Genomic DNA, 19,836 nt, shown 5'->3' with positions numbered 1-19,836 from the left:
TTATAAGTAAAGTAAATATGCCAATCAGGTATGCAACAATGTCACAATGTTTAGGAGAGAAGCACATGCACTTTATCACTGGTTAGCAGTGGTAAATTGCTTAGAGTCCTAAGACCAACAAAAAGATACAGTAAAAAGTGGAAGTAAGCAGGCAAACAGTCTAGTGGAAGATCACCCTAAGGATGACATCTATCCTTTCAGATTGCCATTTATTCTGCTATTCTTTCACCCACCCACACATCCTCTCAGATTTTATTTTAATCTGCCATCCATTTGCCCACCCATCCAGCCCTCTCTCCCTCCGGCCATCCATGCATCCTTTCATATTGCCATTTACACTTCCATCCTTTCACCCACACATTCACCCATCCTCTCAGATTTCCATTTACTCTGCCATCCTTTCATCCTCCCATCTCCGCATTCTCTCACCCACGCATCCACACATCCTTTTACCCATTTATCCACCCATCCTTTCACCCATTTATCCACCCATCCTTTCACCTACTCACCCATCCATCCTTTCACCTGTCCATTATTTCAAAATCATCAGTCAATCACTTTACTCACTCACCCTTCCATCCTAATACTCACAGACTCATCCATTTCACCCACCCATCCTTTGAACCACCCCTCCTTTCACCCATCCATCCATTGTTCAACCACTCATTCTCCCACCCATTCGTTCGAGCTTTATTCCTTATAGCATTAATTATGAGCTTTTATCTGTCAAGTTGTAGAGAAAAGGGGCTCATAAAGAGCCCCATCCTCGCTGTAGCTACTAAAATAGGGAGCTCACGACACCCTTGGGTGAGCACTCTCTGACATGCTAGCTCTAAAATAGAGTGTGGCTATACAGGAGAATCAGAGTGGCCTGGCTGATGCACTCAATCCAGGATACAAAAATGAGAGGGCTTATTCTGTTTACCCCATAATCATGGAGGAGGCACAAGTCTAATTGCAGGACAGTTCTCCATGGGATTTTGCTGGCACTATGGTAACCAAAAGTAATGATAACTCCCTTTGAATATTGAGAATATATAGCCGCTTCTCAGCAGAATCCAACTAGCTTTCCAAAATAGAAATTGGCAGTAGGGGCCCCATGCAGGCAGTGCAGGACAAAGGCATCATGAAATCAAGGACTTGATGATTGTATTGCACCAGATTCCCATGACACTTCTGCCTTCCTGAGCTTTTCTGCTCTCAAGGTGTCTCCCCCTCCCGCTCTGTGCCTTGCTTTTCTGCTTTTCCCCACAGGCCAGTTACCAGTTTAGCCCCCACTGCAACGCACTTTCCCCTCCCTTTTCTTAGACGTCTCCCACCCCAGGACCTACTTAATGGAGGCCGCAATGCTCCTCATGAGCAGGTCCTGCACCAGCTCCCGCTGACGCCTCTGCATTCCAGAGCTCTCCTTCGCTCACAGTAATCCTCCCTCCATCTTCTGCTCTGTGCCTTGTTGTTCTGATTCCCCAACAGGTCAGTTTCCAGTTTAGCCCCCACAGTGCACACTTTTTCCTGCAGATTTTCACTGATGCCTCCAGCCTCCCAGAACCCCTCCCACCCCCAGGACCTACTTATGGGAGGCAGCATTGCGGCTGCCCACCGGCACGCAGAAGGTGTGCCAAAGACAAGCCAGTCTGTGTCCATCCACACCTTGACAAAACCCAGCGCAAGGGACCCTGGTTCCTCCGCCCTCCACCAGTGCCCTACTGATGAGCTACGGTCTCTCAACCGCAGGAGAAGCACCAACTGCTGCAGCGCCTGACTGAGAACCAATGAAGGACCTTTCGCCTACCAGCACTGTCAAATCACTTGCGATGTCAAGACCCCGTGACTCCAACCCAGCAGACACCCGTTTACAGGTCAACGCACGCTGCTCAATGTGTGGTCCCTCTGCAAGCATGCCACGGAAATCTGGGACAACATCACCACCCTCACCCCGACGTGATGTTCATCACAGAAGAGTGGCTCATACCACCATCGGCGCCCGCCACTGCAATGCCTCCCCCCCCCCCCCCCCCTCGGCTACAAGATGCTTTACCGCAACCACAAAAATCCTGGCAAACACGGCAGAGGCATCCCCATAATCCACAACGACACCCGCCCATGCACCACTACGGAGGGCCATAGTACGCCGATCAAGGACACAACTAAACTTTCAGATCAGAATAGACACTACAACTACCATCAGAGGAACCCTTGCCTACAGACCCCCGGGCTCCTGTCCAAGTTTTTGCAACAACATCCCAGACTTCAGCATCCCCTTGTCGATCGACTCCAAACACTACATATTCCTGGGAGACCTGAACATCCACCTCAAACACCCCAATGACACCAACTCTGCCGTTCTCCTGGAGACCATGAGCAACATCGGCCTCTCGCAGCTGGTCACTAACCCCATGCACATTGCAGGAGAAACACTGGACCCGATCTTCTCCTCCAGTGACAGAATCATGGTCTTCCATGCAAACAAGATAACCTAGACAGACCACAGTATTGTCCACTTCACCATTGTCCGGCACTCCAGAACCTCTGCCCAATCCACCCACCCAGACTTGCCGAAACTGGAGCAGAGTCACGGAACACCTCTGGAGCTCCACCGTCAAAGGAAGTTGGACCTGTCGGACACCCTCGAAGGCTATATCCAGAGCTTCTCAAATTGGATCTCCACAGCAGTTGACTTCATCGCTTCGCCCCCATACGGAGCACCAACAGTAGCAGACCCATCAAGCACACCAGCTGGTTCATTCCTGAACTGACCCTCGAATGCGACTCCAAGAGACTGGAAAGAAGATGGCGCTCCAACAGGAACCTCACCAAACACAGCATCTTCACGTCGCCTCTCAGCAACTAACACTACCACCTCATGGAGGTCAAGAAGGACACCCTCAGACCGCATTGAGGTGAGTGCAAACCATGCCGAGGAGCTCTTCAGCATCTTCTGAGAGTTCTCCTCCCCAGCTGCCACTGAGAACACAATCTACCCCTCCAGTCGCTGTGCGACAGTCTGGCGAACTACTTCCACCAGAAGATCACAGACATCTACAGCAACTTCACCCCACAACCCACCAATCTCATCTACTTTCGCACACCTACCGATGCTACCCTCAGCCACTAACTGGAAACAGCTCTCGATCCAAGATGCCACCACCTTCATGAATTCAATACACTGCAGGACTCCCATGGACTCATGCCTGCACCATATCTACAGCCTAGGAAGGATTGAAATCATCAGCAGCCTCACAAAGATCCTCAACTCTTCCATCACCACGGACACTGTTGTTGATGCATGGAAGCATGCAAAAGTTAAGCCTCTCATGAAGAAACCCTCCACCGACCCCAACAAGCTCCATCTTACCACACCATCTCGCTACTGTTGTTCCCTGCTAAGTTCCTAGAGAAAGCCATCAACTACCAGCTCACCACCTTAAGGAACAAAACGTACTCAACGCATCCCAATCCGGTTTCCGATCCAACCATACCACAGAGATTGCCCTGATCTCCGCAACTGACTACAACAGATGCCTCTGAGACCAAAGTGAAACAGAAGCCCTCCTGCTCCTCAATCTCTCGGCAGCCTTCAACACCATCTCTCACCACACCCTCATTACCAGACTCAACCACATCAGCCCTCATCTGGATCTTCTCATTCCTCTCCGGTTGAACTCAAAGGGTCCTTCAACCTCCCTTCTACTCCGTACACAAAAACATCATCTGCGGCATACCCAAGTGCTCTTCTCTCAGCCCACTTTCTTAAACACCTACATGACACCACTAGCAGACATCATCCGCACCCCAAGACTCAACATTTCATACGCTGATGATACACAGCTCATCCTACCCCTCACAGAAGACCCTGACACCACCAGAGCCAACTTCCGAAATACCATGTCCTACGTTGCCACCTGGATGAAGTTCAACTGCCTGGAGCTTAACTCAGACAAAACTGAAGTACTCATCTTTGGGAACAAGCACTCTCCCTAGGACAACACCTGGTTAGGCCCAGATCTCTGTACTGGGGTGAATGTATGACATTGTTCTGCATTCTGTCCATCAATTGTTGTTTTTGCAACACCTGGTGGTGCACTGAGCTTGGCCCCACATCAACCCTCCAACAACCACGCATGCTACTTTGGAATCATCCTGGACAGCCAACTGACCAGGAAGCAACAGGTCAATATCGCATCCTCTTCCTGCTTCCACACCCTCGGCATGCTTTGCAGAATTTTCTGATGGATCCCCTCCTCCACAAGGAAAACAGCCACCCAATCTCTTGTATCCGACGCCTTGACTACGGCAACACACTACACTGGAGCCACCAAACAACTCCTTAACTGTCTCCAGACTGTCCATAATACGGCAGCAAGACTCATCCTCAACCTCCTCAGAAGAACCAGTGCCGCCCCCCACCTTAAAACTCTACACTTGTTCCCTGCCAGAAAAGATTACTCCTCAAACTCCTGACACACGCCTACAAAGCCCTCCACAACTCCAGGCCCACCTCCATAAACCACCGCTTGACACTCTACTGACCAGCCAGGAAGCTCCACTCCACCTCCCTTGCCTTGGCAGGCATCCCCTGCATCTGTCGGAGCTGCTGTGGAGGTCATTTCTTCTCCTACCTCGCCACCAAGTCCTGGAACAACCTCCCCCTCCAGCTGAAAACTGCCTCTCACTGGAAGACTTCAGGTAGAAGCTCAAGACATGGCTTTTTGACCAAGGCTCACAGAACCCCAGCAGCTGGAAACTCCCCGGGAGACAAGTTGTGCTATACAAGACTGATTGATTGATTATGAGTCATCCCTCCTTGGCAGGAGCAATGAGGAAGCCAATTAGGCATCACCAGGTCCTACCTCTGACATTGCATGTGCCACCCCTGTTCTCGGGTTTATGTACTTAGGAGCAGGAACATATGACATTCTGATAATGCACTTTAAAAGCATATTATCTGGAAGTGATGTGTTTGGAAAATACATCAGAATCCTGCCTTATAATAACCTGTTCTCCGCTTTTGAGGTTGAAGATTTAAATGTGAAGAAACCGCGTGCCCAATTTTAAGAGTGTAAACTAAACATATGTGGATGAAAGAAGGTTCCTTCAATACAAGAAACTTCGAAGAACATTATACGGTAGGGAAATATTATTGAGAGGTACACTACACCAAGGATTGTCTGTGTTTGAAAGTGAGCTGAGTTGAGTGAAATGGTGAACATTTTCTCTTCACTTATGAAGGGACAGGTCTGAAAATAAATTGCTTATATTGCAAATTGAGTCATATTTTTACCACTGAATGTAGGTGTTTTAAATTAGGATACCACTCCTATGAAAATGCTCAGCTAGAAGAAATGTTTAAAATGATAGTTCTAAGGAACGTGACAAGGTGAAGGAACTCAAACCTGAAATTTCGTGGATAGCTAAAGCAAAGCCAGGTTTCCAAGTCCTGTAATCTCAGTTAATTAATGTACAGTACAGAACATTAGGGTAGGACTTTATCTAACTGAAGTTTGATCCTATTGATTCCCAATCAAAAAGACTGGCTTGAGAAGCCGGAAAAAGCTTGCAGCTGCAGATACCCAAATTGAAGGCAGTTTGTGCCAGAGACAATGGGCCCAGCTTTCTAAATAGATATATCCTTAGTAAAGCCTCATCTCTTGATTACCCCATTGAGACTATAGCTTTAGATGCAGAAAAAGCCTTTAATAGGATTGGATGGGACTTTGTTTCAAGCTTTAGATTGGATAGGATTACCCCCAAAACGAATCTCCCTTATTTCCTTATTATATTCTGACCCTAAAGCATCGATTTTCGTAAACGGCAAGACAAGAATATTTTCCACTTTTCAGAGGAGTACGGCAAGGTTGCCCACTATCACCTCTCTTATTTATAATTGCATTAGAACCCTGTTTAACTAAGAACAAACAAGATCCTCTGATTTCTGGTTTCCAACTAGACACTGTCCATGTCAAATTGTCTGCATATGCAGATGACATTCTTTTATATTGTTCCAATCTGGCCTCTTCTATTCCCTCTTTCCTTAATCAGGTAGAGTATTTTTCCCAATTATCTGGATATTGTCTTAATTCAGACAAATGCGAGATCCTACCCCTGAATATGACATGACTCAAACATGATCTTGTGATTACCGGTTTTTCTTGCCAACCGTCTAAAATAAAATACCAAGGCCTATGGTTCTCTTCTAACATCTCTGAAACTTTGAAACAAAATTTTGATTGCATCGTCAAAACCTTATCTAATGGGGGCGTGGTCTGGCCACGCAGGAAGATGTCCGCCTGCTGAGAGAGCTCCGCAGAGGGACGGACCCCTGACGGGCTTCTCCGACTTGCCTGCTCGAGTGGGGGCGTCCCTTCGGTGATGACAGGGCTTCGGAGACCGTGGGGATTCCAATGGTGTTCTTCTTTGCTGGGCAGCAGCTTTTCTATCGATGGCAGCGGCGTTACGGTGAGGCGGCCGGCTCCCACAGCGCACCCCTCGGGAGTCGCGCGCTTCTGTGGCCGTGCTTCTCCTCAGCTGAGGCCTGCACTACCACAGGGGAGCGCCTCCTTTGAAACAGGGCCGCGCCTCCTCAGACGAGGGGGCGCGCTCTATCGGCTTTATTAACCCTGTAAGCTGCCTTTTTACATTTCTTTCCTGTTACTAAGAACAGTCAGCAGCGCCCTCCTCAGGTTATTTTAATATTGGTTTTCCTCACAAGCTGCAATTCATGCTTTTTTGGATAGGAAAAGCACCGCAACAGGAATGAAGGAAAACTTAACAGACTGGCACATCTTTTCTTTTCCTCAGGAAAACATGTCTACTTAATTGAATGTGCATATGTGCCCAGCGATTTTCTCAATACTGGTGGAGCTAATATTGCCTCAATTATCAATCCTAACATTTATTATTCCATGTGGAAACAAACAGTGACTATCATTTAAAAGGGCAGAAATAATGGTACTGGCAGATTTACGTGCAGGAGTACTGGTCCATTTCTCAGTCTCATTTTCACCATCTGGTTTTGGCACTTTTCCTTCGCTGTTTTATACACCATAAATGAAATTCGTGTCAGATTGACTTGACCTTCCCAGTTTTATTATCCCTGTTCTCTGTCTTATTCTCCCAATATGGTATCTTACTAGTCACCTCATTACAGGGAGAGGCAGAGGGAAAAGATTGACGGAAATGTTTTCATTTACAGTCGCTTATTTCCCCTGTAAGTTCCTGTACTTTGTTCTTCTTTGCAGCCATTTACTGTATTTACATACTTTGCCTATGAGGTAGTTTATGTACCCTAGTCTGGCTACTCTGATATCTCATTGATTTCGTGGCATAATCATTTTTCACTTTCAGGAACTACTTGTCTGCTGGCCGTATTGGTTCTTTTATTGCTGTGTACACCCTATTGCCTCATTGTTATTTGCTGCATTCCTGGCTTCACCATTGCCTCATATTACAATATTTCCTCTATTCGCTACTGCAGACCACCATTGAAATGGTGCATGACCATGTCTAACAATAGAAATGGGGGTCGTGGACCTAAACAGACACTTTTCAATGAAGTGGTAAAACAATCTTCTTCTGTGGCAGTTAAAGGTAATCGCTCTACGTCACCTCTTTCATCACAAGATGCACTGCCTCCGACCGACAAATCCTTATCTGACACTATGCAACGTATTTTACAAGAACTCTCTGGGGTCAACCGACGGTTAGAGGGTCTGGATGTTGCTATGACTTCATTGACTGCAGAAACGAAGTCTATCAGGGCAGAACTTACTACGTTTCACTCCAGGATTGATGTTATTGACTCTAAAATAATGGATATAGAGGGCCGTCTGGATTCTGTTCAGGGTTCAGATCAAGACTTACTTTTCCTACACAATAAGATCATCGACTTGGAAGATCGCAGTCGTAGGGACAATATCCGTTTTTTTGGTTTTCCAGAAAATGTTGAGAAGCAAGACATGAAGTCCTTTCTTTGTGATGTCCTTCCCACTATGACTGGGATTTCTTTTACTCCTCCTCTTGAGCTCCAACGTGCTCACAGATTGGGCCCACCGCGTCCTGGACCTTCGGCAAGAACTAGACCAATCATTGCTTGTTTCCTTCGACATGAACAAACCAGACAGATTCTATCACTGGCTCGTACTCATGGTTCCTTTCTGTTTCAGGGTCATACCATCCATATGGCTGCAGATTTCTCTAAAGAAACGAATGAACGACGGAAGGTGTTTCTTTCCATGCGACCCCAACTACGTCAAATGGACATCAAATATGGTTTATTTGAGCCTGCTCGTTTTTGTATTACTAGGAATGGTGAGTCCGAAGACTTTTACGATCCTGCACTTCTACAGCAGTTTCTGAATGATATCAGGTCCGACGATATGGAAACGCACTCTCCTCCCCATGCTCAATCTTCTCAGTCCAAGTCCTCATCTACGAATCTTCCAACATCTCAATTGTATTCCTCTCCTGAATCTAGACAACGTGGCAGAGATCTCACTCGTCTACCTCGCTCTCAGGATGGCAAGGAATCGACTCTACGTTCTGTCTCTTCTCACACTACTACGCAGCAAAGAGACAAATCCAGATCGCCCCTTAAGACACCTTCTGATGCTGACTGATTTTCTTAGATGCTTTCATGTTTTATTACTTTTTCTTATTCTATAAGTGTATAGCAGTGTTTATTGTTCATAATGTTTTCATTGCTCGTTTAGCTCACCGAGTTTTTAATGCATGGTACAATAAGACTTACTCTCCTTAGTGTCCTATATATTATTCTATACCGTATTGTTCTTCTATATTTACTAATAATATGTGATTTACAGTTTGCAGTTATTTAACTATTACAGGTTTTGCTTATTATATACTATAAGACTGTTCCCCATCCCACAAGTGATTTTTTTCTCCTCCTGATTGCTCCCCTAGCTATGGTGTTGTTCTATTCTTATGCTTCTTGCTATTTGTTTCATATACTAACTACTCCGGTTTTATATGATATTCTTTGTTTTACTGTTTTCTTGGGTACAAATTGTGTTAGATTATTTTTCTTTTGTTTCTTCTCTGTTGTATGACTTTAGGGAGTTCTTCCTCCTCTTCTTTTACCTCCTATTTCTTTTCCTTTTCTATGACAATGTCGGCATGTTTCTCATTCCTGTTTCCTTCTCCTTCGATATGTTTTCTCTTTTTTCTTGTCATGTTATTCTTGTCTAGGTTTTATTCTCACGGTGTGTTCTTCTTTGTGGTGTGCTTACTCTTGCTCTCTGTTTCATATTGTGGCTTATGCCTCCTTGTTCTTTTATGCTTTGTATTAGGTGATTGCATCCCTTAGCGTATTTATTTGATTGCAGCCTTTCTTCAAAGTTGTCACCTATTTTATGGTGGTCCCTTTTCCGATGCATTCCCCTTCCTATGATGTGGTACTTGTTCTTAAATGTGACATTATCTATTCCCTCTATTCTGTTATGCATGGTTTCGCATATTCCTTTAAATAGATTCTAATCTTTTCTCCTGCGTCTATTACTCTACCTCTTTCACGCTTTTTCCTTTTTTTATTTGTACCTTATCTCCCCTTTGCTTTATCCTTATTGCTTCCCTTTACTCTTCTCATGTCCTTCTCATATAATCTTTAGGATGTTGGGGGTTTTGATGTATTGGTTCCCCTTCTTCTTACATTTCGTGACCGTCTCCTGTGGGGGCATACAGCAGTTGCTCCAGGCTTTTTATGATGATATTTTATTCTCCCATGCTCTAGATATTTCCTGTTATCATTTACCCTCCAGATCCCCATTCTTCTTTACTCGAAGGGGGTCCGGTTTCCCCCTGGCGTTGCTCTAAGTGCGCCCAGACCCGCAGTTAATAGTCCAGGTTGCTCTTTTCTCCTACTGTTCTTCCTTAATTTTCCTTTTCTTTTTCCTTCTTTTCTTCTCTTTTTTTCCCTCCCAGAGTAGCATTTCTCCTTCTTTCTTTCTGCTTCTCCTCACTTATTGTTAACTCAATCCTATTATCATGCCTTCTATCCATCCGTTGTCTGTGGTTTCTTGGAATGTTCATGGCCTCACCCATTACATAAAACGTAAGAAAGTTCTCTTTTTCCTTCTTTTCTTCTCTTTTTTTCCCTCCCAGAGTAGCATTTCTCCTTCTTTCTTTCTGCTTTTCCTCACTTATTGTTAACTCAATCCTATTATCATGCCTTCTATCCATCCTTTGTCTGTGGTTTCTTGGAATGTTCATGACCTCACCCATTACATAAAACGTAAGAAAGTTCTTTCCTATTTACATTCTAAGCGTCTGGATATTGCTCTGTTGCAGGAGACTCATTTGGATGATATTGAGTCTAGTAAGCTCAGCAGAGACTGGGTTGGTAAAGTCATTCATAGTTCAGTCTCTAAACCTGATCCCATCAATCCTAATCCTATTCGTAAATGCAGAGTCGCCATTCTTTTTCGGAAGTTACTCCCTTTCACAATTTTAAAGACATGGTCGGATCCGGAAGGTCGGTATGCTTTTGTTAAATTGAAGCTTGGCAATTTCTTCCTTTGTCTTGGTTCTGTATATGCTCCGCTCGGTTCCAAAAAGCAATATTTTCTTCGATTAAATCGTCTTCTTACAGAAATAAATGCTTCTCAGTTTCTCATTGGTGGTGATTGGAACTTGGCACTAGATCCTGCTATTGACAGAACAGGTTGTATTGACACTGTCAACGCTTCAGACAGAGCCATCTTCGGTGACATTCTTGCTGATGCTGGTCTTGTTGACCACTGGAGACTTAGTCATCCACAGGATAAAGAATACACGTTTTTTTCTTCTACTCATGGTACGTTTTCACGTCTTGACTACTTTCTTCTTTCGCAAGATTTAGTCCGACTGGTTACTGATTCTAAGATTTTAGAAGCAGCTATATCTGATCATTCTCCTGTCCTTTAGCCTTTAGATTTGGGTCTTATGAGTCCGGGGAGCAAACCGTGGCGTTTGAATATCAACAAATACAAATCACCCGCGGGTAAACTTCTTTTGCAATCCCACTTACATGATTATCTTCTCAATAATGCAGATTCGGTTTCTTCTACACGAACGGTTTGGGCAGCTGCTAAGGCAACCATTATGCAACCCAAATTATGCGGGACGCCGCTCTTTGTAATACAAAGAACGCTGCCAAGCAGATTGAACTGGAAAAGGATATTCGCTGACTCTCTCAATTATATATTTCACAATCATCTCTACAAAACCGAAAGTTATTGGAGCAAGCGCGTATGTCTCTCAATACTCTTTTTACTGGCGGAATATGCCTTACAAAAGATGAAAGTCCGTCACTATGAACAAGGAGAGAAAGCTGGTCGGTTATTGGCTGCGCAGTTGTGTCAAAGAGAGGCCGCTTTGGCGATTCCAGCAATAAGATCAAGTGGTGGTGATATCCTTACTCGGCCACAAGAGATAGTTGAGGAATTCGCCTCATTTTATAGATCTCTATACTCCCCAGGTAGTCAGGTAGATATGATAGCGATGTCTAAATTTCTGGATGAAGTTCGTCTTCCACGGCTTTCCGATGATGGCAGGGCTCTACTTGAGGGAACTATCACGAAGGAGGAAATCTCTTCAGCTATATCTACTTTTCCGTACCATAAAGCTCCGGGAGATGATGGTTTTCCTCCTGAATTTTTTTAATGGACGGGTCAGAGTATGATTGATACTCTTCATGCTGCCTTTGAGGAAGCCATGGAGGAGTCTTCTCTTGGTTCTATCTCTAACAAAGCCATCATAGCAGTCTTGCCAAAACCTGGCAAGGATCCTCTATTGTGTAGTAGTTATCGTCCTATATCTCTTTTAAATTCTGATGTTAAGATTCTTGCCAGCATTCTAGCATCACGTCTCCGCAAGGTTTTGCCTTTTTTAATCCATAACTCCCAAGTCGGTTTTGTTCCCGGTCGTTCCTCCCGCAATCATTTACGTACTCTCTCCCATGCCCTATGGTCCGCTAAACACCTTGCAGACGATACCCTCCTTCTTTCTTTAGATGCTGAAAAAGCATTTGACCGTATTGAGTGGGAATACCTTTTAACCATAATGCAGAAATTTGGATTAGGTGATCAGTTCATAACCAAGGTTCGACTACTTTATGACAGTCCATCTGCCCAAGTTTACTGTGGTGTTTTTCTCTCTCCTCCATTTCCTATTCGGCGGGATACCCGTCAAGGCTGTCCACTCTCCCCTCTTCTTTTCCTTTTGGCTATGGAACCTCTGGCTGCTGCTATTCATCAATCAGCTGCTGTGGTGGGTGTTCCTCTTCCAATTGGTCATTCAAAAATGTATTTATATGCGGATGATATTCTTCTTACACTTACTAACCTTCCACGATCTCTCCCTGCTCTCCTCCGTGTCATTGATGATTTTTCTTCTTTTTCTGGCTATAAGATAAACTGGGACAAGAGCGAAGCCTTGCCTATGTCCCTTGGTACTACAAAGGATGCAATCTCTGGTTTTCCATTTCAATGGCAACCTTCTCGGCTTAAATACTTAGGTATACTCCTCAATAGGGGATTGGATAACGTTGTCACGGACAATTTTACTCCCTTGATTACGCAAATGCAACGGGACTTCGATAAATGGAAGGTCCTGGGTTTATCCCTTTGGGGACGGGTTCAGGCGATTAAGATGGTCACCCTACCGCGTTTTCTTTATGTTTGGGTATGCTCCCTTTGACTATTCCCCTGGCTACTCTTCGGTCCATTGATTCAAAAATTAAATTTTTTATATGGGGTACAGCTAAACCGCGTCTTTCCTTTGCTCAATTAAAATCCCAGCAATTGCAGGGTGGTTTGGGTCTTCCCTCTATCGAGCATTATTCCCTTGCCCTACATCTTTCCCACCTTTCTTTCTTTTTACCTAAATCCAAGAATATCCCTCAATGGGTGCCACTTGAACATCATTTATTGGCCTCTGGTCCTGGTTTATCCCTTTTATATGGCAAGGGTTCCAGTTCTCTTGACCCCAAAAATCCTATCTTATCTGCCATGTTTAGGTCTTGGCAAAGAATTCACCGTCTCCTTAAATCTAACCCGCTGCTTCATTTAAATGCTCCTATATGGTCTAGTTCGGCTATTCGGGTTCGAGGTCGAACTTTATCGGGGCCTCTATGGCAGGAAGCTGGTATTCATTCCCTGGAGCAACTGTTCCATGGTGACAAGTTTAAATCCTTTTCCCAATTACGTGAGGAATTTCATTTACCGCCCACACAGTCTTTTCAATACTCTCATCTTCAGCAAGCTCTCACGAAACCTTTAATTTCCCCACCTGAATTGTTGTCCGTCTCTCCTATTTTATCTTATCTAAATTTATGGAGAACTTTTAAGGGTGTCACTTCTGGTCTTTATAAGACTTTCCTGCTCCCTCTATTTTCGCAACCACTTTCGAAAGCTCTTAAATTGAAATGGCAAACAAGCCTCTCTGTGACTTGCTCAGACACTCAATGGGATCTCATTTTGGAAGGATTACATAAGGGTGTTCGAGAAGCTCGACTTAAATTTTGTATTTTTAAAATTCTCCATGAATGGCACCTGTCTCCGGTCAAATTACATCATGCTAAACTACTTTTGGATTCCTTGTGTTGGAGATGTTCTGCTTCTGGCTGTGATATAACGCACATTATATGTGAGTGCCCTTGTACCAGATCATTTTGGCTTTTTGTACGAAACACTTTGGCTCATTCTATGTCATTGCCCTTACCCTTTACCTCTGCAAATATAATTTTACATGACTTTCGTGGCCTCTCCAAGTTTACTAAACCACAGACTCGTCTCCTCCACGGCAAAAATGTGTATACTGCGTCATTGGAAGTCTTCCTTACCTCCTCTCAGGAGGAGTGGTTGGTGGCAATGGTACAAACAGCTTCTTATGAGCGTATAATTTATAGTCTCCAGGACCAAACTTCCATTTTTCTGCAAGTATGGTCCCCATTCCTGGAAACCACAGTGGATAATGACTCTGTCTCTGCTTCTTCTTCTTCTACGACTACTCTTCCTTCTTAATTTCACCTCCCTTGTACCATGCTTATGTTCTTTTCCTTTTCTCTTTTCCGCTTTTTATCATTTTTCTTGCTTCCATCTCTCTTCACAACTAGTTTGTTACTCTGGGGCTCCTTTTCTTTTTCTTTTTCTATCTCTTTCTCATTTTCTTTTTCTTTCTCCTTCCTTTATTCTCTCTTTCTTTTCTTTTCTTTTTTACCCTTAATTTTGCCTTATGAATACTGGAGGATGTGTTGTTCTATGCCTCCTTTGTTATATTCTATGAATGGTTTCCTCATTTATACTGTGTTCCATTTCTTCCTCTGCATATATATTTGCATTTGTGATTTATTTGAAATTATCTTAATTAACAATTTCAACACAAAAAAACCCTTATCTAATAATATAGACCGATGGCACCCACTTTTTCTCTCTTGGTGGGGCAGATTAGACTCCATCAAAATGATGCTTTCTCATTTGATTTTGTACATTCTTTCAATGATCCCTGTACATATTCCTGGTTTTTAGTTTAAGAAAATTGACTCCCTGCTAACAACATTTCTCTGGAAAGGTAAATCCACTAATATAGCCTTATCCTCTTTGAAGACAGATAAATCTTCTGGTGTTCTTAAGTTGCCCGATTTCAAATCTTACCATTATGCATTCTCTTTAAAACAATCATCTTGTTGGCTTTCCACTGATCAGGGTAGTCATTCTCCTATTTGGCAGTCTATAGAAACATTTCTTATATCTCCTTTTGATTTCAAAGAGTCTCTTGCTTTTACCAACACTATTGCCTCTTTCCGTCCTCCAGTAAGCTTCTTATTCCGCTCTTACCACCCTCATACACTTCACCTTCTTCCCTGGACCAACTACCCATTTGGCATAATACCTTACTACGTATAAAAAAAATTGCACCATTTACTGGAAATCTTGCAGACGCAAGGGATTGTTTAGGATCTCTCAATTACTACTGGATAATGTTCATTTATCTTTCTCTGATCTTCAAAAGAAATTTTCACTACCATCCTCTTTCAAAACACAACATGCCCTTTTATTGCCTTCGCTTACTCAATATCCTAACTCCCTAGCATCTGCTCCTAACCTACCTTCTAGATGTTCCACTCTTTTTCCCTTATTAACCTCTTCTCCTTCGGATTCCTCTTTGCATAAGACTTTATTTCTTTATTCAGGTAGGGACAAAACGAAGGCTGAATTGGCTGGGGAAAAGGATCTAACAGAGTGCTGGTCAACCCTCATTTGGGATAAACTATGGCTCGGAATTCATAAAACTTCCTGAGCTGCCATCACTTTTCAAACCCTTTATTTTGTTTATCAATGCCTTTTACTTACCCCTGCTGATTGGCCTCTTTCTCTTCGGATTCTCAATCTTTTTGTTGGTCTTTCCCTTGCATACATGCTGACTTGAAGCATATGCTTTTTGATTGCTCCTCAATCTCTCATTTTTGGCAATTAGTTTGGTTTCAAATTAACAACATCTCTAAAACTAATGTCCATTCCTCTCTTTCTACCATTATTTTAGGCTCACTGTCTTCTCAATGGCCCCAATCTTCATCAAATTTTAAATGAATAGATTTACTGCTAGCAGTAGCCCTTCATTTATTAACGCCCAAATGGAAGCAGGCAGACAAAGTCGCTTTTAGAGCCTGGTGGAACGCAGTCTGTTTTCATCACAGACTAGATACCAATTACATTACTCCTATCTCTTTGTCTATTAACCCCTTGCATGCGCGCTGTGTGGCCGTTTTAAAGAGTGGGCGGGATCATGACGGCCCCCAGCCGTCATCAGCACACGCCCACCGTGATGCATGACGGCCGGGGGCCGTCATCAGCAAGGAAGGGGTTAAAAGAGACCTTTTGTGGCTCCCATTGACTACTTACCTAACTCGGATTACCCCTTCTACTGCTGTACATGTTAACACTGCAGATGAAGTACGTAAGCCTCCCTAAGGAAATCTCTGTCTTTCTATTTCTTCATTCTTTTATTTTATCATATTACCCTTTACGTTGTATTTCATATCACAGTATGATTCTTTATATCTTAATTGTTTACGTTCAGTGAATTATATGCAATTGTTATTTTCTCTTTGTAGCTAGTGATATCAAGTTTTGGATATATTCTGTTTTCCCTCCTTCATACCCCCTGCCCTTTTACCTCCCTTTATCCCCTTTAAGCTGCATACAATAGGTTCTTTAATAACAATAATATTTTGGTTTTGCCTTTTTTCACTTTATGATTATAAAATCAAATGCAGATATATTGGACTTTTGTACATGTTATTTCTCATGTTGGTATAATTGCATAATAAACTTTCAACTTAAAAAAAAGAAGGCACATATAAATGTGTTACAGCAAGTGTGCTGGTTGCAGATTTTCTTCTTCCTCAGGCTTCTTTTTCACTTTTTGGGCTTGCAATCTTGGAGCATAAATATGTTGCTGGGAACGTTTTTTGACCGCACCTATTTGGACTGTTGGGAAATGGGGCAATGGCAGTTTTAGAAAGAAAGATCACCCAATGAAGTTTGTTTCAGCCAGTTGCTAAAAAGCACATGGTGGCATGGAATTTGATTTTGACTCTGAGTTTAGATGACACGCATAAATGTTTGATGGTGGTTTTAATGCACCTAGCTTGTGTAAAGCAGACCCGACATGGAACAGTAAAACGTTTCCAGAGTATGAACTGTGAAGGGCGTTCCTCACATTTACATATGGACAAAGGCAAATAATAGGATAGCAAATCTCAAACAAATTAATACTTCAACTCACAATCCCTGCAGACCAAAGATTCTACAAAAGCAAATATAAAATATTGCCTTCATCCCTGGTCCATTTGGATATCTCCGTCACCTCATCATAACAGATGAGAAAGCCCCACCTTGGAGGTTTCACTTTGCTTAGGTATCTTTTTCCAGCTATGTAGCCATGGTTAAAGAACATATTCAAGAATACTTTTAAGTAAATGCTGTGTCAATCAACCTGGGGAACATGTGGGATTATTTCAAGAGAATGTTATGAGGAATTGTTTTTTAGTCTCTAGTGCAAAGTAGGAAAGAATGCCAAGGCAGTTAAGCTCTTACTACATATATTAACATGGGTTTGGATCATAGTGATAACAACGCTCTGCCAACATTACTTGCTGAAGAAACTGCTGAAGAGTAAAACAAATATGCAGTATGGCTCTCTTTAATGAAGGAAAATTACTAGACTGGTACGCCAAGAAACAATCTCAGAAAACAGTTTATTTCATAAAAAAGAAAATATTCATAGATTTCCAAATTTAACCTCTTAGATGCTCATGACGAGCTGAGCTCGTCATGAGGCACGGTGCTCGTGTGCTCATGACGAGCTGAGCTCGTCATGACCACACCCAGTTCTATTATGGCCCAGCACAGGAGAAAAATATCTCAAGCATCGATGAGGTTAACAGGATTCCCCATTTTAAAACAAATTCACACAGATACCATTATAATATCATAAAGGTAAATTCTAGAAACAGTTCTGTCATTGGTAATGCCTCATGGGATTGTTTGATTGAACAGGGTACAAAACCCACTCAGATATTTTGGTACCTTGATTAAGCAATTTGCTTAATGAGATTCTGAATGCAGCCTGTTGCCCCCAATTCCACTCTTCTTGCCTACTAGCATTTGTAGAAATCTTCTGTATGCTAATAATGTCCTAATGGTTGTAGTATCTAATATCACTAATGATGTTCATATCTCAGATGAATTCTCAGAAATAGCTGTATACAGTGCAAATTATGAAAACAGAATGCATCTTTGGCAATTAATTATTAAGTGTAGCAACTTAGAGATCTAATTTCCTTTTAGTATTTGAGAATTCATGTAACTGAAGACACAAGGGATCTCTTTAATTTAGACTATGGACCATTAATTAAAAGATATCTAGACAACTTATGGCTCAAAAGAAGCTTCCTTTCATCATTATTAGGCATATAGCTTGATAATGATCCATGGGTTTTTGTTTCGATTCATCCCATGCTATGCCTCACATTCATCAACTTAATACATTGGTAAGAAAAGCTTGGTGGCTACATTCAACAGTGCAAGGCAAAATATATGACTTGGGAAAAAAGTAATTTGCAGTGGTTTGAAAAATTAAGGTTTGGCCCTTCCAGGTCATCAGTGTTTTTCTATGGTTTTGTAACATTCTATCTGACATTTTTGAGGACTCTTGACCCCTGCGCTAGCTACGGCTAACCCTATCTTGAAGTGATTACAGTCCTCACTCTTTAGTAATTTGTAACAACCCAACATTTTTGCCAATAAATTAAAAAAGAAAATTATATTTTTCACATTGGCATGTTCTATTGTGCAGCTTGAAAATACCTTTCTGTTAGGACCTTATCGTTTGTGGCAGAACCTCTACTAATCTCATATTATTTTGAAATACGGCTTCAGGAGGTGGAAGGATGTAGGTGTGACTCATATTGGAGACCAGTGGAGATGTTTGTGATGGTCGGTGCTTGGTGCATCTCATTAGCAAAGACATAAAGAACACAATTTGTAGCATGTGTAAAGCAGGCATGCATGAGTTAAGCTTGTAATCTAGAATTGTCTCGAATTTCAGTGATATTAGAACATTTATTTTAGAAAATTGAGATAATGTTGTTAGGGTTAGTCCAACTAATAATCAAATTGATTTGCTTGAGTATTTATGTGGATGGCTAGCTGATAACAGTTAGTATAAAAGGTTTTAAAGTTATTTTTATTTGTTTATTTGTAGCAGGAATAATAATTGACAATCTATGAAGGAAGACTGTTTGACCACAGATTTGCCAATGAAACAGTCCCTTTAAAAATGACATAATTCTTGACTTGGATTATTAAAAAAAGTATTAAGGTTTTGGAGAAAATAGAAGAAATATTTGTAAGAGTAGTTTTTGAATTGTCATTATAGGATATTGTTGCTATTAAATATATAAAAGGTTTGTCATACAAAGTTAGAAATAATTACATTGAGTATATTTAGAGTTAGAAATAATTACATTGAAAATATTTTGTATATATTTGTTTATTTTGTCACTGGATTTTATTATTTTTTGAAATCTGCATACATGGAATCTTCAATCTGGAAAATAATGAGCAAGACAAATATAGAACTATGAGGTGTAGAATTATCCTTAAATAAAACTGGCATCTATGCTAAAATATTATAATGCGCTGTCTTGGGTACTCTGCGTTATTCATTTTTTATAATTGCAACCTACTGCCAGTTCCCTTCTCTTTCATTCTCAATGTATTTCAAAAGCCAGGTTAATATTTATAAATGTGGATTGCTAGGACGTATTCCCTCAACAAAAATATACAATGATGTGGGTATTATGTCAGACAGATGAATACTGCCTTTGAGCCAACTGCATACCTTTCTTCATTGCTTGCTCAAGCTCTTATTCACTGTAATCGGACTATATAATATTTTGTTTGTGTACAGTGGTCCTTAGGCTGCACCTTAAATGTATGTGGGTTCCTATATTTGTTAGACAAGCGGTTTAACACTTCCTCAAATATACAAAATATGTATCTGAAATGTTTTCCAAGATCAAGAAATGTTAGTGATATTTTTTCTTTTCTCATCACTGTGATTCACCCAAACAGCATTGCAATATAATTGTAAATAATCTAGCTGATGGACATATGGTATTTTGCATTTTCTTTTTAATGGCACCTAGTAAATTATACGTTAATAAATCAAACAGGAATAGTGATCAGTTGGGCCCAGTTGCCACTTCCTATTTTCTTCAAAGCCGCCAACAGGTTATAACATGACAAACATATTACAAGAACATGCACGTAGCTTGCA

At 42.0% G+C, this 19,836-nt stretch overlaps 1 protein-coding gene across 1 annotated transcript in view; it reads left to right on the top strand.

The window, feature by feature from the left end:
* Positions 1 to 19,836, top strand: part of IGFN1 (immunoglobulin like and fibronectin type III domain containing 1) — a 392,344-nt gene that overhangs the window by 132,024 nt on the left and 240,484 nt on the right. The window lies entirely within an intron of this gene.

Source organism: Lissotriton helveticus, chromosome 5_1 (genome assembly GCF_964261635.1).
Source record: "Lissotriton helveticus chromosome 5_1, aLisHel1.1, whole genome shotgun sequence".
Lineage (NCBI taxonomy): Eukaryota > Metazoa > Chordata > Amphibia > Caudata > Salamandridae > Lissotriton > Lissotriton helveticus.
This window is presented reverse-complemented; position numbering and strand designations above follow the sequence as displayed.